Source organism: Symphalangus syndactylus, chromosome 2 (genome assembly GCF_028878055.3).
Source record: "Symphalangus syndactylus isolate Jambi chromosome 2, NHGRI_mSymSyn1-v2.1_pri, whole genome shotgun sequence".
Classification (NCBI taxonomy): Eukaryota; Metazoa; Chordata; class Mammalia; order Primates; family Hylobatidae; genus Symphalangus; species Symphalangus syndactylus.
Window position 1 is genome coordinate 44,630,478 of NC_072424.2, and position 27,852 is coordinate 44,658,329.

General features: G+C 41.4%; 1 protein-coding gene across 4 annotated transcripts in view; it reads right to left on the reverse strand.

Annotated features, from left to right (window-relative positions):
* Positions 1–27,852, reverse strand: part of PLCE1 (phospholipase C epsilon 1) — a 440,302-nt gene that overhangs the window by 350,730 nt on the left and 61,720 nt on the right. For 2 of the 4 annotated variants that reach the window (XM_063629746.1, XM_055254888.2), the window contains exon 1: positions 2,944–3,257. The exons of 1 other annotated variant lie outside the window; for it this stretch is intronic. The gene's annotated coding sequence lies outside the window, so the exon portion shown is untranslated. Of the gene's footprint in view, positions 1–2,943; positions 3,258–27,852 lie in introns of those variants that run through there. One more of the 4 variants, XM_055254872.2, reaches the window with a different exon arrangement.

The window sequence follows — 27,852 nt, forward strand, 5'->3', positions numbered from 1 at the left end:
TTTTGATTTTGGAAATACAGCTAAAGGATAAGATCTCTCACATTGACTGTGTAATATATAAAAACTAAATGTGTTAATTGATAAAAGTGCTTGGAGTGGTGCCCGGCATGTAGTAAGCACCATAGTGTTACCAACAACAACTTCTATTATTTTCATGTAAAATTGGAAACTTTAAAGTTAAGACTAAATTTCATTTGGAAACCAGTACACTTTGGAGATTAATAGGTATTACCCCTTTGAAACAATCCTCTAGGGAAGGATTTTCTAAGATGATGAAAGTGTTCTATATCTGCACTGTCCAATACAGTAGCCACTAGCTGCATGTAGCTATCAAGCACTTGAACTATGGCTGGTTAATTTCACTTAACTAATTTCAATTCAAATGTAAATAGCCATATGTGGCTAGTGACCACCATGTTGGACAATGCAGCCTCCGAGGGCTTGGTTGCCAATCTGGCCCATGAAAATCTATTTAAGCCATAACACAGATGAATTATAGCCTCGGTAAAAACCCTGCATTCTGCGTCCAGGGAGCAGAGAGGAACACATGATACTAGAGAGAGTTCTGCCCTTCTTTGTAGGCCACATGGTTGGCCTATAACAAAATGCATCTCTGATAGCTTCTTCCTCTCTTTCTCCATTCCCTACTCCTCCAGCTCCAACTCTCCTCTTTGGGCCTTATATAACTAAATCACGTGCTTCCCTAAAACCCTATCAGAACCTTCCAGCCCTCCTCCAGAAGCACCATACTCCCTAATCACCTGCCTTCCCTCCCCTCAACCAAACCCCTACTTGCACAATGCCACAGATCTCAACTGAACATTGGGAGGAAAACAACTTCAGCAAACAAATTCACACTCTCAGCTGCTTCTACTGTTTTTGGCTTTTCCTCTGCTTCTCCTTCTGAACCCAGAAGCTCTGTTTTATTGTTCTTCCACCGCAGAAGTTGTTCCGGCAGAGAGAGAAGGCGTTAGGACTAAAGCAACTGTCCTATATAGGCGCCTGTCAGCCAGGTGTGTGGAACACACATGCGCGTGCGCACACACACACACACACACGTGCAGCAAGCCTCACTCTGTGCAAATCTCTCCTCTTGCCCAGGCATGGGAAACATCCCCTGCTGTCTACTTTAGAAAACTCTTCCACCATGCACAGTATTTTTTCAATCTTCTTTTATTCACTTAGAAAGTTACAGGTAACAAATTGCACATCAAACAGTTTTTTTAAAGTATACAACAAAAGCCCAGCGAAGAACGTGACTAAGAATGGTTGTAAATAGAAAAAGAAAACCAACCGCCTTCATTGGAATCTAGCTTCTAACCCACTGGAGTATGGAATTTTTAATGACAGGTCAAACTTGGACCACATCCCAGGAGTTTATGTTACTAAGAGGACTGGAAGAATGTCCCCTCCAGTTCAATCTCACTTCTTACCTGGTCCCAAGGCATGAACCAAAGGTGATTATTAGACATGGCTCCTGGGTATAAAAGGAATTTCCCCCATGGGGCTGTAAATAAAGGATAGTGTTAATCGTAAACATTATACATTCCTCTAGCTCCTTTCAATTATATTATCTCCTTCTCCCAAGTAGATGTTTATGTTGTAAAACCAAAGTCTTAAGATTTAATACTGGCCCACAATTATCTCTAGGGAGTCTTCTAGGTGCAAGCATTTGGCATGAAAGCCACAACAAATGCCTTCAGTAGGGAAAATGAGACATCTACATAAATAACCCCCAGAAGGTAGAGAGCAGAAAGGGCCCTGGAGAAAAAATGCCGCAGAAATCAGAGCAGGGGAAGGTTGGCTGTTTCAGGAAAAGCCTCACACCACCAGCAAAACACAGTTTGAAGGATGGTTAGACTTTAGAGTGGTGGGTGTGGGGGAAGATGTGCCATCAGATGGTTTAGATGACAACATCATCAGACATTCTTCAGAAAAGTATTCATGAAGACATAGATGCATACCATAACCTAGAGATAGTCCACCTCTCTCCTCAATGACAACTGGGCACCTGTACAAGCATCTATGGGGTCACCTGCTTCCACCTCCCAAGTCAGGCTCTCAAAAATTCTCCCTAGTGGAGTCAAGCATTCTTGGCCTCAGTAGTGCCCATTCTGTGGCAGTGGCCCTGCCCTACCTCTACGGGGGGTATAAGAAACATGAAAAGACACCAATCCTGCAGAGATCCAAAAGACCTACGGGCAAATTTTGCATAATGCAACTGAAATTATGATCTTCGTGCAAATAAAACTTTTCGAAGACGTGAATCCTACTTAACAGGTATTCAGGGAACTCACTATTTAAAATGACACTGATTAATCACTAAATGAGTCTTACACTGAATAATTGGTTAAGTCGGCTGAACTAAGTGTCTCATGGCTTAAATACAGAGCAAGGGGCGAAAGCTCCCACAAATTTACGCTGTGCACCTAACATTCGCAACAACAGAAGACTTCTTGCTCTAGTGTATTTATTACTGTAGCATTAAAGGACTTGAAGGCAAAGCTAGCTATTCTAGTTATCAGTTAGAGTGGGACCAGGTCCAACATTGTATTTTCTAGGACTTGATGTACACAAATCTCTCCAGGAACAATCTCTTGAGCACTTTCCTTGAAATACTGCTGCTAAGTACCGCCACAAAAAGAGCTTATCTTTTTCTTTGCACTGGCCACCTCTACACCGTACTCATAACACGAAGGGGCGACCTGAGGCAGGCGTCTGGAGTGAAGGCACTGGCAGGGTGTCCTTTAGCCCCTGCGAGGGCGGCCTGCATGCCCTGGAGGACCGCCCGCCTCGGGTCCCCCGGGAGCGCGAGGACACTTTTCCGCCAGGTACGCGGAGTCGGGCTGCTCCCTTCGGCGGCTCGACTGCCTTGGGAGAGAACCAGCCCATCTTTCCTCTTCTCCAGTCCTCAGGAACCGAGCTACAGAGTCGCTTCCTCACCTGTTGGCTCCTGGCGAGTCTCACCGGCGTCCCCAAGTGCAGCGTCCCTCTGGGACCCGCCGTCCGCGCGCCTGTCGCTAGCGGCGTCGGGTGTCCCCGCTACTGTGTGTCAGCTGCAGAGCCGATGCCCAGGAACGCGCAGGAACCAGGCAAGTGCCCGAAAGGCAGAGCCCGGGAGGCAGAGCCCGGGCGTGCCGCCGCTGCCCCTCCCGCCGCGCGAGCCTGCCGCCTGCCGCGTTGACCACGTTGCCCAGCGTTACCCTGTGGACCCGCGCCGTCCGCAGTCCGCGCCCGCCGAGCTGTGCGCGCTGCCCGGCCGGCGGCGACTGCGCGGGCGGCAGCGGGGCCCCCGCCCTGGGCTGGGCTTTCCCAGAACTCGCCCGCCCTGGGTGAGAGGCCGCTAGCGCCGCCGCGGGCGGCCGGGCGGGGGAGCGGCCTGTGCCGGGCCCGCCCCCGGCTCCTGCCGCTCGGGGAAGGCGGGCGCGGAGCGAGGACCCGGCCGCCTCCCCCAGAGCTGGCTGCTGGCGGCGCGACCCCTTCCCAGACCCCTGGCCCTGGCCCCTAGGAGTCATCCTTTCTGGCGGGAGCCCGAGAGAGCGCTCCTGGGGCGCCCGGCTCCGGGAAGGGCGAGAACTCTGCACACCTCAGGCGGCGGGAATTTACTCTCACACTACCCCAGGGAACCACCCGTGTTTGACAGATATGGAAACTGAGGTTCACGGCAGATAAAGGACACGATCAAGGTCTCTGCAGTATGTGGCAGCACCAAGTCTCGAATCTGTTCTGTCACTCGTTCATTTAATACATATTCATTGAGCCCCATCAATGTGCCCAGCGTTGTGCCAGGCTCCGGAAATACTCCTTTTGCTGGTAATGGTGGCCATCCAGGACTGCAGACTCCAAATCCAGTACTCTTTCATTGCTCAAGCAAACCTGAAGATCTTCACAGCTAGAAACTACAGGCTCTGCACAGAGCCTCCTTAGCCGCTGGAGTCGCTTTTATGAGTCTTAGGAGAGCCAAGGACCTGGAAAAAAATCAAATCATCATCCTCCTCCCTTTCCCCTAAACCTGTGCCTCCTCCCTCTACCTGTTCTAATGGAAGACCCTTCCCTAGGCCTGACCTCTTCTCCTACATCCGATCAGGACCCATTCCTGTGGCCCATATCGCCTCCTACTGTCCTCACCCTTGGACCAAATCAATCCTTCAAACCACCGCTGTATTATTCTTCCTCTTTTACAACTTTAATCTATGCAGAAACCTTCACTGGCTCCCTATTGCCCTCCAAACTAACTCCCCATGGCTGTGTAACCCAGCATGCCCTGGCTAATAAGGATCACCCAACAGAATGTCTCTCCCACTCCAGCTCTGTACCTGAACTTAAGCTGAGCCTTCTACCTGGAGCATCGCCGCCTCCTCCCACACACTTTCCTCCTGCTGATGTTTGACCCTTTCTTTTGGGTCCCTCTTAAAAGTGATCTCTCCTTCTTGGAGCCTTCAGAACACAGGAGAGTTTGGAGCAAGAAAGCACAGGAGGCCCAAAGAATCCTGCTGTTAAGAAAAATCTGCCAGTCTGGTCCTTAAACTGTCTTGCTGTTTTCTCACCACTAGGACTTTAATGAAAACTAACATGACTGCCTCCCTGGAGAGCTGATTTCAGAAAGGTCTCTGCAGAGGGCTCTAAAGAAATTCTTTGTTCCTTAAGATCTTAGCATTTTAGCACTAGGACAGTGAGAAGTGGTAATTTACTCAATCCCTGAGGCTATGTTATCCTGAACAAGTAAATAAAGGGCTGAGGAAAGAGGTAACATCACTGACAATAAACAAGGTAGGCTATTTATTTAATATATAGTACTATATTATGGTTTTATAATTCATTTAATGATCGAATAATATCAAACTTCATCCATCACCTGACACCCCCAAAGACTTTTTTTTTTAATTTGGCATGTGGGAATACATAGCTACAAACTGGTAGATGCACAAGCAGTTAACATTGAATCCTCCAAATGAGTCATTGCATGATTAGTAAGCAAGGCAAATCTAGGTCCTTTGAGCAGGAAAGTTATCCAAGTGTGATAATCACTGTGGCCCCATCCCTAGAAAGGGGCGCCTTCCTCAAATCTTTGCAAAGAGAGCAGGTCCAGATCAGTGTCCTTTGCTTGCCCTGTGGCTCCGTCTCTAAATGAGATTGGAGGGAAGTCGTGTCCCCCAGGCTGCCTCACCGCATTGGAATGTCTGAGCTAACAGTACTTCCAGAGTGTTCATTGCTCCTCTGAACAGCACTGCCCAGACTTTCTGGAGATTTTAATTCACTCCCCAACCTCGCCAACAGTTGCACACAAGGTGCCTTTTTTACACCCTGCTCTCTGTTCAGTGAAACACACAGACCATCTCAGGGGAACAATGGCTCCATTCAAGACTTTTTCAGAAGTGCACCATATAACCTCCACTCTGTGGGCTGCTGCCAGCCATTATCTAGAGGAAGAAAGACTGTCAGATAAAGCGCCTGAGAATTGGGAAAGCACTGGATAATTTCCATGGAAAATTCAGCTTCAGTAAACTAAGTTATGCATCTCTTTATACAAGACCATTCTGCATAGACAACAACAACAGCCCCAAGAAACAATCCTGTGGAGACTTTATTTCAATAAAGTTCATCTATGTTTGAAATTTCAGAAGAAAGCACACATGTTTTTTGAGCTTATTACATTACATAATGGTCTCCAGTCAATGGAAATTGATTTAAATACATGATAAACGTAGAGACTAGGGAATTTAAGTAGTAAAATTATTTTAAGAAACGGAACCATCTTCTCTCTTTCTTTCTGCCTCCCCTATCCTGTAATTTTCAGAAAGGAGGTGGGGGCAGTGGTCTCTGACTTCATGGTGGTGGTTGCCAACAGGAGGCCCCACACCCTGTACTGCACATATTACAGAAGAAGGATTGGCGCTTTGCCACACTCAACAAGCCAGCCATCAGTTAACCCACTCATAAACAAACCATTAGTTTGGGAACTGAGTAGTCGGTGTGGGCACCATTGACTAATGCATTGATCTTTGTCAAACAGCTGCTGATCGTCAGACAGAGGAATTTGCCAAAAGACATCTGGGTAGCACAAAGGCCAAGGAAGGACTGAAGGAACAGGGCAGCCGTCAGCTTTTCCAGTTGCCATTTCCTCCCTTTCGAAGTCACTGCATCAAACTGTACTGGGCTTACTAGCTGTCTGCAAATAGACTAGCGAGTTCAGATGGTGAGCAGAGAGCCAAAAACACACTTCCTAGAGTTGTCTTGTATGTGAGGTTAGATGTATTAAGGCAGTTTGAGGTTGATGAAAAACAACCAGCTTGTTAAAGCTGTAGGTATCTCTACCTGTGTGACATGGTTAGGAGTGAGGGTCCCCAGGGAACAGTAAGCAAAGCAGGGAAAGATGATCTTAAACATCCTCTCTCAGCGCAGCCAGTGTTAGGGTAACAGAATTTGGTGTGGGACCACTTGAGTTGGATGCTCAGATCCACCCCCAAGTTGTGAGCCCTCGGACAGGTTACTTATCTCACTGTGCCTCATTTTCCTCTAGGTGAATTGTACCTACCTGATATGGTTTGGCTGTGTCCCCACCCAAATCTCGAATTGTAGCTCCCATAATTCCCACGTTGTGGGAGGGACCCAGTGGGAGGTAATTGAATCATGAGGATGGGCCTTTCCCATGCTGTTCTTGTGACAGTGAATAAGTCTCACGAGATCTGATGGTTTTATAAAGGGGAGTTTTCCTGCACATGCTCTTTCTCTCTTGCCTGCTGCCATGTAAGCTGTGACTTTGCTCCTCCTTGCCTTCTGCCATGATTGTGAGGCCTCCCCAGCCAAGTGGAACTGTGATTCCATTAAATCTCTTTTTCTTTATAAATTACCCAGTCTTAGGTATGCTTTATTAGCAGTGTGAGAACAGACTAATACAGTACCCCTCAGCGTAATTGTGAGGATTAAATGAGCCAGTGTATATGAAAACATTTAGAACATATAAAGATTTATTACTTAAATAAATAAAACTCAGATCTTTATTTTCATTTAGACTTAAGGTATTTAAAGGCCATAAACTCCTTTGAATATTCCAAAATCTTGTCAATCTTTTGGCAGAACATTTTTTTCTTCTTGAAACATTCAGTAATCTCATTGTAATACCTGGTTCGGAGTTGTCAGCAAAAGTTGGGACCAGCTCAAATTGTTTCAAGGAGCCATAATGAAAAATTATAAAAGCACAATTTTTTAAAAAAAAGTTTTAGCTACACTGGAATTCCAAAGCATAGACATTAGAAACTTCTTGTTTTTCTTTTCGAGGTAGGGTCTTGCTCTGTCACCCAGGCTAGAGTGCGGTAGTGTGATCATAGCTCACTGTAACCTAGAACTCCTGGGCTCAAGTGATCCTCCCTCCTCAGCCTCCTGAGTAGCTAGGACCACAGGCAAGCACAACCATGCCCAGCTAATTTTTTAAAAAATTGTTTTGTAGAGATGATGTCTTGCTATGTTGCCCAGGCTGGTCTTGAACTCCGGCCTCAGGTGTGGAGACTTCTCTAGATGTAGTTTTTAAGGTTTTGTGTTGTTCTTAGTGGCCAAAATGCACAGTTTAAAGTGACAGGACAGAATATAGAACGTATTTTTCAAAAGTAGATGCAGCTATATTTCCAGTCCCACATCCTCTTCTAGAACCTTGCCACTGATATCAGGTGAAGTCTAATTCCCCTTCTCTTGAATATGGGCAGCCCCTTAACTAATAGAATGAGGTAGAAGTGATGCTTTGTGGCTAGAGTACCTATGTCATGGAATTTGAGACAGCTGTTGTTTGCCTATCTTGCTCCAGAACTCTCACCCAAGAACCCAGATGCCATGTTGTAAGGAAGCCCAGACCACCTGGAGAGGCATGTATGATCCCAGCTGACAACCAGCATCAACCTTGAACATGTGGATGAATGTGCCTTCAAGGGATTCCAGTCACTAACCTTCAAGCCATTCCAGCAATAGTAAGTAGAGCAGATCAAAGCTATCCCTGCCATGCCCTGCCCAAATTGCTGGGTTTTGAGCCAAATAAATGGTCAGTCTTTTAGGACATAAGTCTTGGGATAGTTCCTTACATAGGTTTCATAACTGGAACAATAGGAATGAATGTTGGGAGGTAGGCAGAGTTAGTTGAAGCTCGTGAAAGTTTTCTTCTGCTTGCCTGTATTTTCACAATGAAATGGTAAACAAAGTCAGCTGGACGTGGTGGCTCACGCCTGTAATCCCAGCACTTTGGGAGGCCAAGGCGGGCAGATCACGAGGTCAGGAGATCGAGATCATCCTGGCTAACACGGTGAAAACCCATCTCTACTAAAAAGATAAAAAATTAGCTGGTCGTGGTGGCGGGCGCCTGTGGTCTCAGCTACTCAGGAGGCTGAGGCAGGAGAATGGCATGAACCTGGGAGGCGGAGCTTGCAGTGAGCCGAGATCGTGCCACTGCACTCCAGCCTGGGCGACAGCAAGACTCTGTCTCAAAAAAAAAAAAAAAAAAAAAAAAAGAAATGGTAAGCAAAGTCATCAGGTGAGACTGAGAATGGGGTAGGACATGCAGAAAGTATGAGAGAAAAGGTATGAAGTAATCATCTTGGAAAGTGAGAGAGCAAATGGAATAGGGAAGTGCAATGCCAGGTATTAAGTGCTCACCAGCACAGTGAGCCCAGTCACAATGATTGTACATTTTTCTTCAGCCAGGTTTAGCTGCATAGGTACAGGAAAAGAAAAAATGGAGAGTTGGATTTAAGTAGGGTTGTTAATGAAGCAAGAAAGGGTCAAGGGCTTAGGATACACGCAAGGACTATTTATAAAGATTGATGATAACATTAAACCAGGAAAGGAAGAAAGTGAAGATATGAGGATGGTTAGAATCCTCATAGCTAAAGGTGAGGTTTACTGTACTAAAAGTTTTGTACAACAATATGTTGTATTTATTTTCACAAAACCTATGAGTGGACACTGCTATCATTTCTGTTTTAAGGATAAGGAAATCAGAAGCTCAGAAAGGTTAAGTAACTTGCCCAAGTTAACACAGATATCTAGATCTGAACTTAATCTGGTCTTAAAGCCATCCTCTTATCCCAGCCTTCCCTGGACATCTGAAATAGCTTCTTCCACACTGAGTTCACCTTGCTGACCCCAACACCACATCATTCCTTGAGTCTTCTACAGGGAAAGCTACTTACTAGGGTATAAAGAGGAAGGACTGCCTAGCTCCTGCTGCCCCACCACCACTTTTCCCATGGCCTTCCCAAGAGAGTCTTTCTGCTTTCAAAACTTAGGACGCTTGCATATTCCACTTTCTTCCTGTCTTCACTGAAGACTTACCAATGGCTTACCTCTTAGCTTCCTCTCCAGACTATTTCTGGCATTATTCTAAAGGAGTTCCACCTCCCTGCCCCCTTCCATATTGAGAATATGTGGTGTCTTCCATGAGGGCAGGGACTTGTGCACACTTTATCTTAGCCTGGAATACCGTACTTGCAAAACGATAGGTTCTCAGTCAATCTGGGAACCTCTTGCCTCAGTGCTCTTATTTCTATTCAAACTCAGCGGAGAGTTTGCAAGTGAGGTCATACCTGAGCCCTCTAGGGTCTCCCTTCTGAAATTCCCTTCACTGACCACAATATTCTCTTCGGCTTCCACTCTTAGTCTGACACGTCTTTTTCTTTAGCCTTATTTTCCAGAAGTAGCTTCTCACCCTATGCTATATCTGTCTCACCCTGACAAAGACATTGCATGCAGTGTACAAAAGAATTACTTCATCAACCAGAGCCCAGTGTTTGTGAAATGTGTCCCAAACCTGTGCTCCCGAGCATCTAAAATCTGCATTTCTATTCTGATTCCTTTCTCCCTTCTGTCCATCTTTTCCTCCTACCCTCCCAGCCCTTCTGACATCCTTCGGATCTCTCTTTTTACCTCGAGATAGCTATCTCTCCTGTTAATGGGTCTTGTTCATGCCACATGTTTTTATAACTAAACTTTTGGCCTGAATTTGTTCATGATTTTGGCATAGATTTTTACTAATATAACAGAAAAGTGGGCTGGGCACAGTGGCTTAAGCCTGTAATCCCAGCACTTTGGGAGGCCAAGGCAGGTACATCGCTTGAGGTCAGGAGTTCGAGACTAGCCTGGCCAACATTGTGAAACCCCATCTCTACTAAAAATACAAAAATTAGCCGGGCTTGGTGGCGCACACCTGTAGTCCCAGCTACTCAGGAGGCTGAGGCAGGAGAATCACTTGAACCTGGGAGGCGGAGGTTGCAGTGAGCAGAGATGGTAACACTGTACTCCAGCCTGGGCAACAGACTCCATCTCAAAAAAAAAAAAAAAAAAAAAAAGGGAAGAAACAACATCTAAACTCTTTATAACCTTTACAGTCTACACAGAGATAATATATCTTCTCTTCCAAGTTTCATGAACATTTGCAAACATGGGTTCAGAAAATCTCAAGGAATTCCAGGAAATATATAGGCCATATTCTCTGACTAAAATGCAAGAAAACTAGAAATTAACACTAAACATTTAAAACCAAAAAGCATCAGCTGCTCGACAATTAAGACACAGTGTCCTAAATAATTATTGGATCACAAAGGAAACCCAAATTATAATTAGAGGTTTTCTGGAACATAACAAAATGAAAATATTGCATAATCCAAATTAATGAAATATGGCCAAACAGTAATCAATAGCAAATGTGTATCTGAAATTTTTTATTATTAAACAAGAAAGAGTAAAAATATATGAACTGAAAATTTAAATTAAAAACACCAAAACAATTCTAAGAAAAAACAAAACAAAAATAGTAAAGATGAAAGCCTTAACCAACTAGAAGATAAATCCAAGAGCTGGTTCTTCGAAAAAACATTAAATGCTTCTTTTCTGGTTTTTTTTTTTTTTTTTTTTTTTTTTTTGCAGGGGCAAGGAGGAGGATGGGGAGTGGTGTGGGCATTAAAAAAGAATAACACTTCTAGACTATATAACCAAAAATAAGAACACTAGCAAACTTATAAAATAAAAAGAGAATTCTGCATAGATATGTAACACTTTAATTATAAAAGCATACTAGAATAAAGTCTAAGCTAATGAAGTTTTAAAATCTGGATTAATGTATAATATTCTGAGAATTTCTATCACAATTGATCCAATAAATAGGAAAATATGTATTTTGAACACTATTGCTGGGTTTGGAGAATTTTTTGTAATTTTGTTTTCCCAAGTTATTAGCCATGAACTACCTTTGCCCAGCCTCCTTTGCAGCTAAGATAGTGACGGATTACCCAGCACCATCAGCCAGGCATACCTGTGCAAAATTTAAATTCAGAACTGAAGTATTTGGACTTGTAGCTGCTGCTAATCGAAGTGTATATTCAGGGCAATTTGAGTTTATGCTCCCCAGTAGCAGTCCTCAAACTTTTAGCCCAAATAAATTCTCTCTCTCTCTCTCCCTCTCTCTCTCTCTTTCTCTCTCTCTCTCTATATATATATATGTATATATCCACATAGATATGGAAAAATATATATATATATATGTTTTCAGGGTTTTTTGTTTGTTTGTTTGTTTTTGCGACGGAGTCTTGTTCTGTTCAGGCTGGAGTGCAGTGGAATTATCTCGGCTCACCGCAACCTCTGCCTTCCAGGTTCAAGCAATTTTCCTGCCTCAGCCTCCTGAGTAGCTGGGATTACAGGTGTCCACCATCACCCTAGCTAATTTTTTGTATTTCTTTTTAGTAGAGATGGGGTTTCACCATGTTGGCCAGGCTGGTCTCAAACTCCTGACCTCAAATGAACCGCCAGCCTTGGCCTCCCAAAGTGCTGGGATTATAAGTGTGACCCACTAAAGAAGTGAATAGCCCAGGCGAGGTGGCTCACGCCTGTAATCCCAGCACTTTGGGAGGCCTAGGCGGGTGGATCACGAGGTCAGTAGTTCAAGACCAGCCTGACCGATATGGTGAAACCCTGTCTCTACTAAAAATACAAAAATTAGCCAGGCACGGTGGCAGGTGCCTGTAATCCCAGCTACTCAGGAGGCTGAGGCAGGAGAATCGCTTGAACCTGGGCGGCAGAGGTAGCAGTGAGCCAAGATCACACCACTGTACTCTAGCCTGGGTGACAGAATGAGACTCTATCTCAGAAAAAATGTGAACAATTTGAAAACGTACAAAATACATTTTGCTGTTGAGAATGACAGCAGAGACACTCATGAGCTTTTGAGAGCAACCATAAAGCTGGATTTTTGGTGCCCAGGTGGCTTCAGGGCTGGTAGCAGGAGACTCCGGAAGAAAGAGCTCCTGGTAACAGTGCTAAAATATCCTTCCAGTGTCTAGGACGTGGCTTGAGGAATTGTTCTTGGAAGGCTGTCTCCAAGCTACTCACATTCCTTTGGGAAATTCCTTCCAAGCCTAAATTACTTTCTGTTGCTTTCACCTGAGAACACTGGCCCAATAATCAGTGAAATAAATGAAAATATTTGACTCAATTAAATATTTACTGAGTGACTCTTGGGGGCATAAATTATGCAAGATACTGAGAAAACGGCAGTAACAAGTACTGACATAATCTAATGAAGTATTTATCAAAGAATCCTCACCAAAAAAAGCTTTAGTGTGATTGAAGTATTTTCACCCAATACTAGTTCATCAATATAAGGAACTCTGTGACCAAATAAATTTGAATATGCTGGAGGTTTACAAGGCATGATGATATAACTATGAGAAGTCCCAGAGTGATTATTTAACTGCATTTAATCCAGAAATTCCCTAACTTATGAAGCATTGCACAGAACTCTTGTTGTGAAATGCTGCCCATGGGCCAGATAATTTTACCATTTGGTTCTTCCAAACTTTCAATTGACATAAATAAAATGCTTATAAAATATCTCCCAAAGAAAAAAATATATTTCAAAATTATTTTAAGAAGTGACATAAACCTGATTCCAGAACTTATAAATAACAAACATAGCACAAAAAGCGCTACCATAAATCCTTATCATTTATGAGTCTAGACATGAAAATTCTATAGCACAATCAAGCCAAATTCAGTAACATACTATAAAATCATCTACTCTGACCAATTAAGATATATCACACGTTTTAAAGATAGTTGAATATTAGCTAATCTATTAATAAAAGAATTATTACCAATAAAGCAAAGAATCAAATTGTCAAACAACTGAAAGACATTTCATAAAATTAAATATCACTTTCTTCTTGATTTTAAAAACCTTATTAAAACAAATAATAAAAGTGCATGCTCTTAATAAAATTGCAAATAATAGCCATCACCATACAAATGGTGAACTACTTAGAGGAGAACATATTAAAATTAATGCCAGACAAAAATGCCCAATTATAACTATTATTCAATATACTCTGAATATTTTATTCAATATAGTAAGATACAAAACAGAAAATAGAAATATACCTCCTGAAAAGGGGGAAATAAAATTATAATTACATGCAGAAAATGTGATTATGCACCTAAGATAATCCAAGATAATTATTTAAAAAAAATACTCAGAATTAATGAGAGCTTAGTATACAGCCTAGATACAGACAAATATTCAAATATCAATAGCTTTTCTACACAACACTGCTATCTACTTAGCAATATATTGTGATAATTCAACCAAAACACTAAAACATATAAGCAATGGTAGCAACAGAAATTTAAAAATGGAAATTAGGAATAATAATGATGTATATAATTGTGTGGGTATATGATTAATTTGGAGAAATTAGGGAGATTTGAATAAATAAGGAGAGATACAATATGCCTTCATGGAAAGACTTAAAGATTAAAAATGCCAATTTCTATTAAATTAATATCTAACATTTAACAAAATCCCAATGGGATTTTTTAAAACTCACCAGAAAATGCAAGTTAGTTTGCTGAAACTAAGGTGATTACATTGAATTTCATTATAATGAAATTTTCTCTATTTTTGCTTTTGTTAAAAAATTCCCATATTAAGCATTTTTAAAAACGTGACTGAAAAATCTTTAAAAACTTAGAAAATAAATGATTAGTTAAAACAATGTTATAAAAGAAAGACAATAAGGTGGGCACAGAGGTGACATTTCAGCACCACCAGTGACTGTCCACTGGAAGAGCCCATGTGGTGGCAGCGAGTGTCCAGTGGAGGCTGGGGTGTCCTCTCTAGGGACCTTCCCACACCTATTTAGGCTTCAGTGTATTTGGTATCCTTTCTTCATGTACTTAAGAGAGAGCTGAGGGCCAGGGATGGTGGCTCACACCTGTAATCCCAGCACTTTGGGAGGCTGAGGTGGGAGGATTGCTTGAGCCCAGGAGTTTGAGAGCAGCCTGGGCCACATGGCGAAACCCAGTCTTTACAAAAAATACGAACAAACAACAGCAACAACAACAAAAACCTAGCAGGGCGTGGTGGTGCATGCCTGTAGTCCCAGCTACTTGGGAGGCTGAGGTGGGAGATTATCTGACCCAGAAAGTCAAGGCTGCAGTAAGCCATGATAGTGTCACTGCACTCCAGCTTGGGTGACAAAGTGAGACCCTGTTTCAAAAAAAAAGAGAAAGAGAGAAAGAGAGAGGTATCTGAGGCCAACCTTAATTTATTTCTTCTTTTAGATGATGTGATCGTTTTCCTGGGTGCCCAAAGGACTGTTTAGTTTTCTTTGAGGTCTGATATACAAGAGCCACTCTTGCACAGTGGATAAAGGAAGGAGAGATACTCAACCGAATAAAAACTTTACAACTTCTAGACAAAATTATAAGATACTATCTCTGTAGTCTCAGGGGAGAAAAGGAATTCTTAACGATTTTTAAAAATCTAATTAATAAGAGAAAATTGGCAAATTTGGCTTTAACTATATAACCTGTATAACCATAAGGATTATTAACAAAGTTAAAAAAAAGTCCAAAATCAAGAGAAGAAAGTTGCAACATGCATAACAGACAAATCATCCGTATCCTTAAAGAATGGAAGTAGGAAAAATAGAAAACGGGCCAATTATATAAACATATCAAAGCATGTTTAACTTCATTTATAATCTGAGAGAAACAAATTAAAAATTGTTCAATGAGATGGTTTTTTACACCAGCTACTTAGCCACCCCACCCCCACAAAAAATTTCAAGTCTGGCTAGAACAAATGCTAGAATTAGAAAATATGGGAATTAATATACTGTTGGTGGGAGTGTAAATTGGCAAACCACTCTGAAGAACAGTTAGGCAATATCTAGTAAAGATGAAGATATTCTTATACTACAAACTCCAGTTCCACTTCTATGTCTGTATTCAATGTCTACATATATGCATAAAGAGATGTACTATAAGTCCTTTGCAGCTTTGTTAGTAATTGTCAAAACAAAAACCAACAGATTGAAACAAGCCTGAATGTACATCTATTGAGGAATGAATTAATGTTCGTTTCTGTTTACTCGTGATAGAATGCAATGCAATTGCATTTTAAATAGATGAATTAGATGTATAAGTATCAACATAGATATATTTCAAAAATATAATGTTGAGTGAAAAAGAAAAGTTGCAGAATAATATGCACAGCATAATGCCATTGCTATACATTTTAATTAATTAGTTAATTAATTAATTACATTATTTTTAGAGACAGGGTCTCTCTCTGTCACCCAGGCTGGAGTGCAGTGGCATGATCATTGTTCACTGCAGCCTCTAACTCCAGGGCTCAAGTGATCCTCCTGCCTCAATCTCTCAAGTAGCTAGGACTACAGGCATGCACCACCACACCTAGGTAATTTTTAAAGTTTTTGTAAAGACAGGTCTCGCTATGTTGCCCAGACTGGTCTTAAACTTGTGGGCTCAAGCAATCCTCCTTTCTTGGCCTTGCAAAGCACTGGGATTATAGGTGTGAACCACCATGCCTGGCCTGTCATGGCTGTAAATTTTAAAAATAAACAAAATAAAATTTTATCCGGTTCATGGGTATATACGAAATATAAGTGTAAAAACATGAATGGTACGTGCGCTTATGAGCTTCATGACAGTGATTCACCTCTAGACAAGTAAGGAAATAAAAGAGTGTGAGAAAAGGTACAAAATCACCTCAATTATATCTGTAGTGATTCTTGGTCTTTAAAAATAACTGAAGTTGGACTTCATTAAAATTAAAAACTTCTGCTTTCGGAAAGATAATGTCAAGAGAATGAGAAAACAACCCATAGACTGGGAGAAAATATTTTCAAAAGATACATCTGATAAAGGACTCTTATCCAAAGTATACAAAGAACTCTTAAAACCAACAATAATAAAATGAAAAGCGTGATTTTAAAATGCACAAAAGACCTGAACAGACACCTTGCCAGAGAAGACATATAGATGGCAAATAAGCCTGTGAAAAGATATTCGACATTATATGTCATTAGGAAATTGCAAAATTGAAATAACAATGAGATACCACTTTACACCTACTAGAACAGCCAAAATCCCAAACAATGACGACACCAAATGCTGATGAAGATGTGGAGCAACAGAAACTCTCATTCATTGCTGATAAAAATGCAAAATGGTACAACCACTTTGGAAGATGGTTTGCCAGTTTCTTATAAAATTAAACATGCTCTTACCACATGAACAAGCAATCAGACTATTCATATAAATAAAAAATTATGTCCACGCAAAAACTCACACATAGATATTTATAATTCAAAAATTATGTCCATTATAAATTATAGATATTTATAGCAGCTTTATTCATAATTGTCAAAACTTGGAAGCAACCAAGACATCCTTCAATAGGTGAATGGATAAATACACCATGGCACATTCATACAATGAAATATTAGTGCTAAAAAAAGTAACTATCAAGCCATGAAAAGACATGGACAAACCTTAAATGCACATTGCTAAGTGAAAGAAGCTAGCCTGGAAGACTACATACTGTATGATCCCAACTATATGACATTCTGGAAAAGGCAAAACTATGAAGACAGCAAGAAGATCGGTGGTTGCCAGGGATTCAGGGCAAGGGAGGGGTGAATAGGCAGAGCACAGAGGATTTTTAGGGCAGTGAAACTACTCTGTAAGATACTATAATAGTGGATACGTGTCATTATATACTTGTCAAAACCCATACGATGTACAGCACCAAGAGTCAACCCTAATATAAACTATGGACTTTGGGTGATAATGATGTATCAATATAGGTTCATTGTGTACCACTCTGGTGGGGGATTTTTTTTCTTTTTTAGAGACAGGGTCTCGCTCTGTTGCTGAGGCTGGAGTGTGGTGGCCCTATCATAGGTCACTGCAACCTCAAATACCTGTGCTCAAGTGATCCTCCTGCCTCAGCCTCCAGAGCTATGGAGGGGGATATTGCTAGTGAAGGAGGTTATGCATGTGTGGGGGCAGGCAGTATATGAGAAATCTCTGTACCTTCTGCTCAATTTTGCTATGAACCTAAGACTATTCTATTTTACACTTTATTAAAAGATAAAGTTTATTAATTTAAAAATATCTGAAGCACATATGCTAATTATTTGTTAATTCTGGGAGTTAGGCATATAGTGTTCATTACTTTCTGTATTTTGCTATATGTTTGAAAACTTGCACAATTCTACAAAAACAAAAAAAAAGATATGATCGCAAGAATAAACCGAACAAAATAATCAAAAAGTTGATCCAAATACACACATAACTGGATATATATAATACGCATGGATGTAATACATGATATTATAGGACAAGGCAATTGGAAAAGGATAGATTATTAAACAATGGCATGGGGAAATTGGCTAGTTATTTGGAAAAATATCAAGTAAGAACTTCACCTTATGCACATATACATTAAATAAATTTCAGAAGAATTAATAGCTAAATGTTAAAATAAAATCATTCACATAAAAAAGTAAAATAAAATGAAGATGAGTATTTAACTTTTCTAATAGTGGGGAGGGGCTTTCCAAGTCTAAAGCAATAGAAAGAAGTTGAAAGTTTAAAATACATAAATAATTAAAACGTCTGCATATTAAGGCATCAAACAATTAAAAATACAGAAACCAAACTGTGTAATGAGCTAATATGATTTTTTATAGTCCGAAAATAAAAGCAAAACTGACACCATGAAACAAAACCTTAAAATGTCCCCTAGTTAGCCTTATCCTGTCTCCTCATCCAATTAATGTCACTGCACAATGTCTCCTAATCACCAGACTAAAAATTTCCAGGAAACTTTGACTGTTCAAAATCCTTCTCTTCATCCTCATCAATAAATTGGCAAAAATATTCCCAACTTTGTGTATTGAATATGCAATATGTGTCAAGCTCTGTGTCAGGTGCTTTAAGTGCTGTTTTATTTAGTCATCAGCTCTATCAGACTGGCATTACCTCTTCTTCATAGATAAGGAATCTAAAGTTCACAAATAGGAAGTAGTTTTTCTTTTTTCTTTCTTTTTTTTTTTTTTTTTGAGACGGGGTCTTACTCTGTGGCTCAGGCTGGGGTACAGTGGTGTGATCATAGCTCACTGCATCCTTGACCTCCTGAGCTCAAGTGATCCTCCCACCTAAGCCTCCCGAATAGCTAGGACTATGCCTGGCTAATTTGTTTTACTTTTGGTAGATATGCTCCACCATGCCTGGCCAATTTTTAAATTTTTGGTAGAGATGGGGTCCCACACTGTTGCCCAGGCTGGTCCCAAACTCCTGGGCTCAAGCGATCCTTCCATGTTGGCCTCCCAAAATGCTGGGATTACAGGCATGAGCAACCACATCCAGCCAGGAAGTAGTTTTTCCAAGATTATCTAATTCACCTGTGAGATACAGCCCATTAATGGACGGTGAGACCAATTTCGTGTCCATAGCTAGCAGCTTTAAGAAATGAAGTAGAAGAGAAAATATCAGAGTATGTCATGCATACTTAGGGTAAAAACGATTTCATTCACCTTTGATTCATGGGTTTGTGTGCATTTGTGTATGTATGGGCATGTGTCCTGGAACACAATGTAAAACATTTTTCTTAGTGTGTGCCATATTCAAAAAAATTTGAACACCATTGCCTTACTTAGTATGATGTGGAACGAGAATTCACACCGAGCCCATGGGTCTCTAAAACCCCTAGCCTAGCATTTTCACCACTTGCTGTTCACCCTGGCATTCAAGGCTCTCCACGCCTTCCCCTTCTTATCTTTCCAGGCTTATTCTCCACTTCTTTAACTCAGCCATGCACCAACTTCTTTACACATTTTCTCAGGGTATTCTGTGATCAAGCCTTGGATCAGACTTTTCTGCCACTTGTAACCTGTCACATCTACCAAATAAGTGACCTCCATAAAGTCACTGCATCATCTTTTACCTGAACCACACCATCCCACATTTTTCCATTTTGATCTTCAAGAATGAGGATCCCACTCTTATAATCAAGATTTATGAAGTTCATGCTTTATGTTTCATTATGCTCTAGTGGAAAATTAGGCACCCTTAGATGCTTTAAGGTCACCATGATGCCACTGAGTCAACCTGAGCTAAAGGACCAGGAGAGGCAGCAGTGGTGGCTCACATTTAGTTACTATGTGCCAGGCCTTGGACATCACCTCACCGAATTATTGAATCATTAGCCCCATTTTATAGATGAGAAGGTAGAGCCTTAGAGGGGGTCATTTTCCCAAGTTTGAATAGCTACTAAGTGGAAGATCTCCTTTTCAAAGCTATGCTTTGAACTTGCATGGTTAACCTCTACTACTATACTGCCTTTGGCTAATTTGTCTGAGAAACACTCTCTGAATGTTTAGTTTTCAAGCTCATAAAATGGGATAGGGAAAGCATGGAATCTGGGAGGCTGTTCACATGAGTAGTCCCTGGAAAAAAAGCTGCTTTGGAAGGGTTGACATGAACTCAGAGCGGGGATTTATCTGAGCTGTGAGGCAACAGCACAGCTAGGGTGGAGAACAAGAACTGTTGCTGAAAGATCCGAGGCCATTGCTGTAAAAGTGGTCTTGAAGGTCAATTGCAAAGTTGAGGACACGAACCAAAATGGAAGAGTGAGCAGCCAGGAGAAGGGGCTTTAGAACTAAGGTAGCAAACAGTGAGTTCATATATGGAAAGCTCCCTACTCGTACTTGAAGACAAGGGACTTGAAGGGCTTCTGCAGTCATGGGACCATGTCTTCCCTGTGCCATGCTGGGGGGACACCAGATGCCTTTTCTGCCGAGCAGCTTATACATACCAGGCAGACATCTTGGGGCCAGGCAGGTGACTGTGTGCAGCAGCCTTCCTCTGAGGAAGGAACACTTCTCAATGTTCCTTTCCCACCCTCTGCCTTCTAAACATGAATACTTGAAGCAGACCACTGCCCTGATAAGTGAGACTAATTGCTGTGTATTTGTAACTTCACTTGCCCAGTGAACTGAGAACACCACAGAGGGCTGGGCAATAACAAATAAGGAATAATAAAAATAAATATTTACTGTGTGTCTGCTGTGTGAGGGTCTTTTAACACTCTCTTCTTTTACCTTCAAAGGGGTAAATAAGTTAATCTTCAGAGTTACAGGGGGAGCAAACACTCCAAGCTCCACCCAGATTCTCTCTTTGAGCTACACTAAGGGTTTCACAGATGGAAAGGCATTTCTCAAGACACCTTCCCACGTGTGGATCACCACAGAGAAATCAGTAATGAGTTTTTAAAGCTTATTTCAATTTTACCACATCACCCTATTTTAGTTTCTTCATAGCCTTTTTAACAGCCTGACATATTTTCCTGAGTATTTGCTGATTCTCTAGCTCCTTTCATTATCATATTGTTTTCCAACTCCTAGGATAGAGGCTGGCACTAAATGGCATCTCCACAAAGAGGGGTTGGAAGAATGAATGCATAAATGAGTGAAGATCATAAGTGGAATCTACAGTTTAAAGATACGGTACAATACAAGTCTGCTCCCAATTAAACAAATCAAAATCTTGATTTAGAAAATTGAGAAAGAATGCTATTACCAACATTTCAAAAGGACTCATTGTAGGATATTTTTAAATAGTTCCACTAATCCTTAAAAACACATGACTTAAGTACCAAAAAAATGACTTATTTCACAAACATTGATTTACACTTTTTTTTTTTTTTTGAGATAGGGTCTCACTCCGTTGTCTAGGCTGGAGGGCAATGGCACAATCACAGCTCACTGCAGCCTCAACCTCCTCGGTTCAAGTGATGCTCCCACCTCAGCCTCCCCAGTAGCTGGGACTACAGGTACACGCCACCACACCTGGCTAATTTTTAAATGTTTTTGTAGAGATGGGGGGAGGGGTCTCCCTACGTTGCCCAGGCTGGTCTTGAACTCGTGAGCTCAAGCGATCTGCTTGCCTCAGCCTCCCAAAGTGCTGGGATTACAGGCACAAGCCACTCTGCCCAACCAATGTATACTTTTCTTTCCATTGAGCATAGGTACTGCATAAACAATAACATCCTTGAATATACTATGAATACATAATTTTCTTCATTTAATCAGTAACATTTTTGGACTATGGCTCCAGAATATAGATCTCTTACTATATGATCCAATCAATGGATAAAGTAAAACAAGCATCATCCTCTGTGACTGAAGTGACAAGAAACATGCACCAGGAACGGCAATCCCTGCTTGGACAGAGCTTGCTGGAGTGATTTAGGAAGCTGACTCTGTGTTATCAGGAACTATCACCCCCACCCCGCAGAGGCAAAATAGAAGTACTGATACCTCACTGAGTTTTAAGGACTGTATTAGTTTCCTATTGCTGATGTAATAAATTACCACAGACTTAGACTTAGTGGCTTTATTTATTAACATGGCTAAATTTATTATCTTACAGTTCTAGAGGTTAAAAGTCCAAGTTCAGGCTGGGCACAGTGGCTCACGCCTGTAATCCCAGCACTTTGGGAGGCTGAGACAGGCGGATCACGAGGTCAGGAGATTGAGACCATCCTGGCTAACATGGTGAAACCTCATCTCTATTAAAAGTACAAAAAAATTAGCCGGGCGTGGTGGCAGGCGCCTGTAGTCCCAGCTACTCAGGAGGCTGAGGCAGGAGAATGGCTTGAACCCAGGAGGCAGAGCTTGCAGTGAGCCGATCGCGCCACTGCACTCCAGCCTGGGCGACAGAGAGACTGCATCTCAAAAAACAAACAAACAAACAAAAAGTCCAAGTTCAATCTCACTGGGTTCAAGTCAAGATACCATCAGGACTGGTTCCTTCAGGAGGCTCTAGGGGAGCATCCGTTTCCTTAGCTTTTCCAGCCTCGAGGCTATCTGCATGTCTTGGCTCATGGCCCCAGTCAATCTGATCTTTGCTTTGGTTGGAACAGTTCCTCCTCTGACCCTCCCGTCTCCCTTTATAAAGACCCTTGTGATGAGCTTCAGGCTTCCTGGACAATCTAGGATAATCTCTCCATCTCAAGATCTGTAACTTAAACAGATATGCAAAGTCCCTTTTGCTACCACATAGTGACGGGTCCTGGAGGTTAGCATGCGGATGTTATTAGGGGGCCACTATTCAGACAGAACTTAACCAGGGAGTCTTGGGCCTTCCTTGGTAAAATAGCAATTTTTTTCCAATCTGATCCCAATCTGACAAGGAGCTGTCCTGACTTACCTTGTCTTTGTTCATCCTTTAGCTAAGTAATTACTATCATATAATAACGCGAGGAGCCAGGCACTATTTTATGTACTTCATACATTTTTACTCACTTTAATGTAGGCACAGAAAGATTAAGTAATTTACCCTAGCTAGTAAGTAACAGAATCAGGATTTGAACTTAGGAAGTTGCTCCATGGTGTTAATAACTATACTGTTTCTTGTCTTTGCAATCACCCACCTTCCTCTGAGCTCCCTGGTGCTGATTGCGTCATATCAGTTAAGCTGTCTGACACCTCACAACATCCTCTCAGACTCTGGCTACCACAGGGATACACCAATGTGGCCTCTGCTTTGAGCCACATATACCCTCAGTTAGGACAGGAGCCTCCTTCTGTCTCTGGGTGGCTTCAGGTCAACTGACCACATTAAATCTCCGACCACTCAGAGTCAAGGATCCACCCTTGACCATGGTAACTCCAGAAGGAATCATTTCTTGAGGTCTAGCCAGACACATTTCTGCAGACTTTACTACAGTATAAAAAAGTATTACTTTTATAAATGGGAATGTGACTCATGCTTCTGTTTTTTATTGAGAACATGGAAGCAACAGTTAATGCAATTTGGTCTGAACTCTGAGCATAATTTCACTATTGGAAGAGCATCATGCTCAGATCTATTAGAAGCTGGAGGTGCTGCCATAGTTCATTAAAGTTTTTCATTATTCATCTATATTAAGTAAACACAGTCTGGTAAGTCAGCCAACACAGAGCTGCTACTCGGACTAGATACTTCCCTTAACCCATGAGTTTCCAATTTGACCATGGACACTTGAGAAATATATAGGTAGGCTTCACATAACTCATACATGCACTTACTGGTCAGTGATGGGTTTCAAGACTTAAGAGCCACCAGGAAACAAACAGTGAGGCTCAGTTATGTGCTGCAAAGATGATGTTCATTTCTTACCATCTCTGTTAGCCAAAGCCATTGTCTTAGTCTATTCAGACTGCCATAACAAAATACCTTAGACTGGGTAATTTATGAACAACAGGAATTTATTGCTCACAGTTCAGGTGGCTGGAAAGTCCAAGATCAATGCATGCAGATGTGATGTCTGATGAGGGCCCTCCTCCTCATACATGGACAGTCTAGGTGTCCTCACATGGCAGAATGGACAAACCAGCTCCCTCAGGCCTTTATTTGTAATAGCCTTGTTATGAACCAAAAGACTGTGCTACCCCAAAAGTCATATGTTAAAGCCCTAACCCCCAGTGTTATGATATTCACAGGTGCAGCCTTTGGGAGGTAATTAGTTTTACATGAGGTTGTGAGGATGGGGTCTCTGTGATGGGATTAGTTTTTTTATAAGAGGAAAGATGAGAGCATGTGTATGCACTCTCTCTCTCTCTCTCTATCTCCCTCTCCAATGTGAAGACACAGTGAGAAGGCAGCTATCTGCAAGCCAGGAGGAGGGTCCTCACCAGAAGTGAAATCAGCCAGCTGGTACCTTAACCTCGAACTTCTCAGCCTCCAGATCTGTGAGAAATAAGTTTATTTTGTTTAAGCTACCCAGGCTATGGTAAAATACCAGAGCAGCTAAGACAAACTCCAAACTGCAAACAACCTGAATTCCAATTAACAGATGATTGAATAACAAATTGAGATATAGCCATATAATGAAATACTATTCAGCAATGAAAAGGAACAAACTAGTGATATAGGCAACAATGTGGTTGCATCTCAAAACAGTGATGCTGAGTCTAAGAAGCCAGACCTCCCAAAAGAACCACCATAAAAAAAGTATATGCAGGGTTATTGCATTAATATATAATTCTAGAAAGTGTAAACTAATGTATAGTGATAGAAAGGAGATCAGGGTTGCCCGGGGAGAGGGTGGAGAGGGGTAGGAGGGAAAGATTACAAAGAGAAACCTTTGGGGGTGATGGATCTGTGCATTATCCTGATTGTGTTGGTGATGCACAGATATATACACAAGTAAAATTTTATCAAATTTTACATTTTTATATATGCAGTGCATTGTGTGACAACAATATCTCAATAAAGCTGTCTAGAAAAAAATCAACATACAAGAAATTAGTTAAATAATGCTATCTGTTGCATAGGGAGAAAAAGGGAACAAAACTTCTGGGTTTAAAAATTTTTTTTAAGTATGCTGTAAGGAAGGAGAGAATGAAATGAAAAAGAAGGGATAGAGGACAGTGCAGCAGATTAAGGATGGCTGCAAATTCTTTGATATCTTCCCATCAAAATGTGGGGTCTATGTTCCTGGCCCTTGAATATAGGTAGATTCTGCGACTGCTTTCACTAACAGAATACAGTGGAAGTGACACCGCCAGTTTTCAGGTTAGAGGCTTAAGAAAAAGAGAGTTTCTACTTCTTGTCTCTTTGAACACTTGCTCTTGGAGCCCTGAAATATCATGTAAGAAGCAATGAGGATGAAATTCCCATGCTGGGAGGAAGCTTAAGATAGTTGTGTGGAGAAGCTATTCCCTGTCTGTGGATTCAACCAACCTTGGATTGAAAATATTTGAGGAAAAAGGAAAAATACAAATAAAAAAATACAGTATAACAACTATTTACATAGTATTAGGTATTATAAGTAATACAGAGAGGATTTAAAGTATAAGGAAGGGTGCACATAGGTTACATGCAAATACTTTGCCATTTTTGTTTGTTTATTTGAGATGGAGTCTCACTCTGTTGCCCAGGCTGGAGTGCAATGGCACGATCTAGGCTCACTGCAGCCTCCGCCTCCCAGGTTAAAGCGATTCTTCTGCTTCAGCCTCCCGAGTAGCTGGAATTACAGGCATGCACCACCACACCCAGCTAATTTTTGTATTTTTGTAAGAGAAGGGGTTTCACCATGTTGGCCAGGCTGGTATACTATGCCATTTTATATAATCGGTGACTTGAGTATCCTCAGAATTTGATATCCATGGGGGTCCTGGAACCAATCCCCTGTGGATACTGAGGGATGATGATATAGAGACAGAAAGAGAGAGATACCAAACAGCACCCAGCTCTTTAGCATCCAGCACTCAGAGAATCCCAGCTGCGGCTTCAGAAATTGTAGAACAGAGTCAAGGCTTTCCTGCTGTGCTCTTACTGCATTCTTGACCTGTTAAGTTATGAGATATAGTAACAATAAATTATTGATTTAAACCTCTAAGGTTTGGGGTAGTTTTTTTTTTTTTTTTTTTTTTATTTTGAAATGGAGTCTCATTCTGTTGCCCAGGCTGGAGTGCAGTGGCGCGATCTTGGCTCACGGCAACCTCCACCTCCGGGTTCAAGTGATTCTCCTGCCTCAGCCTCCTGAGTAGCTGAGACTACAAGCACATACCACCACGCCCAGCTAATTTTTTTGTATTTTTAGTAGAGACGGGGTTTCACCATGTTGGCCAGGATGGTCTCTATCTCCTGACCTTGTGATCCACCCACCTCCGCCTCCTAAAGTGCTGGGATTACAGGCATGAGCCACTGGGTCCGCCCGGCCTTGGGATAGTTTTATATGCAACAATATCCAATTGAAATAGATGAGGTTGCACGTCTTTGAGTGTATCTTTTGTTTTACTTATCTATTACAGTGCAACAAACTATCCCAAATTTAGTGCCTTAATGACTAATTTCTCACCATTCTGGGGTGGTGCTTTTGCTCCATGTAGTGTCAGCTGGAATCACTCATGGACTGTCTGCAGCTGGAACTTCAGCTGGGGTAACTCAGTTCTCCTCCCCTTGGCCTCTCTCTCTCCACATGCTGTCTCATTCTCCCAGATCTCTCTACCCAGCCTCTGTCTCCTGGAGAATAGCCTGGATTCTCTACAGCTGACAGCTGGGCTCCAAGAGGGAGAGTTCCCAGGAGACAAGCCTCAATGCAAGAGCTAATCAAGCCTCTACTCGATTATATTTACTCGTGTCTCATTGACCAAAGCAAGTCCCATGGCCATTCCAGTGTCAGTGGGAGAGGAGACTACACAAGGCACGAATACCGGAAGGCATGGCTCATTGACAGCCACCAGTATAACAGTGTATCATACTTTATATATAGGTTTTCACCTTTGAACCACATACATGGTCTACGTTTTCAAAAAATAAAATTACAGTGGTGGAAAGAGCAAACCATAAAAATGAATACAGATACAAATAAATACAAATAGATATCAAATTGATCGTATACCCACACACAAAAATAAATAATCCAAGAAACTTTTGAACATAACAATCCAATAGTATACCCTTTGTAGGATATATCCTATCTTTTTAATTTTTTAATTTTTACTTATTTTTTCTCATTTCAGGTGGGATTGGAGGATGTATTTTACAGACAAAAAAAGCTTCAGGAAAATCTTGAATTTTACTTACTAGGTTTTATTTTGGTGTATTATTGACATAGTAACTATGAAACTATTTCATGTATACTGTATGAGAGAGTAAATATATTGATATTTTAGAGATCCAAGACTCTCACTGTAGTAAAAGGGAAATACAAATGTGGAGTACAGGAAGGTAAGGAAGAACCTTGTGACATTATATTGAATTGAAGGGAATTGGAGGTATCAGTGTGAAGTCATTATTTTATAAATAGCTACACACACACACACACACACACACGTATGTACACATTAGCTCTTTCCAGACAAGGCCTAGAAGCAATGGTACCCAGTAGCAATGAGCATAACTGCCACCCAGACCTTGGTTACTATTAATAAGTATGATTTCCCACAAAAAGGAACCAGGTTTTCCTTGGAGAAATTGCTCATTTCAATCTAGGGTAGTGGAAGTAGAAGCAGAGCCTGGAATATCTTATTCTGCTAAAAAGCAAAGAATTGTTGAAAGACTAATGAGGACGTGTCAAAAGGACACAGTAGTCAGCTCGAAGGAGCTTTTATTGGAAGGCAGCTACGCTCACCACTATACCACCAACATGGCACTAAAGGAGCTTTTATTGGCCAAAGTTTGGACAATTTGAGCTTCAAAAAGAAGATCAGTGTTAATGGATTATAATACTGTATCTAAAAGAGAATCCATGAGTTCATGAGGCCAGAAGTCCAGATATTTTAAAAGGGGAATATAGCTGACTTATACTGAAGAATATCTGCTAATATATAAAAAGGAATCCTAATCAAATTAGAAATCATCACTTTATAGCCAACAATGTAATAACTAATTAGGAAGAATCATCAATGGACACAAAATCCTCTGAGTGAAATGTTGGGGAACATGATGTTCACAGTCTCCAGTTACTACCTCCATATATTACTGATTAATTACAAATGGAAAATGTATTTTTACAAC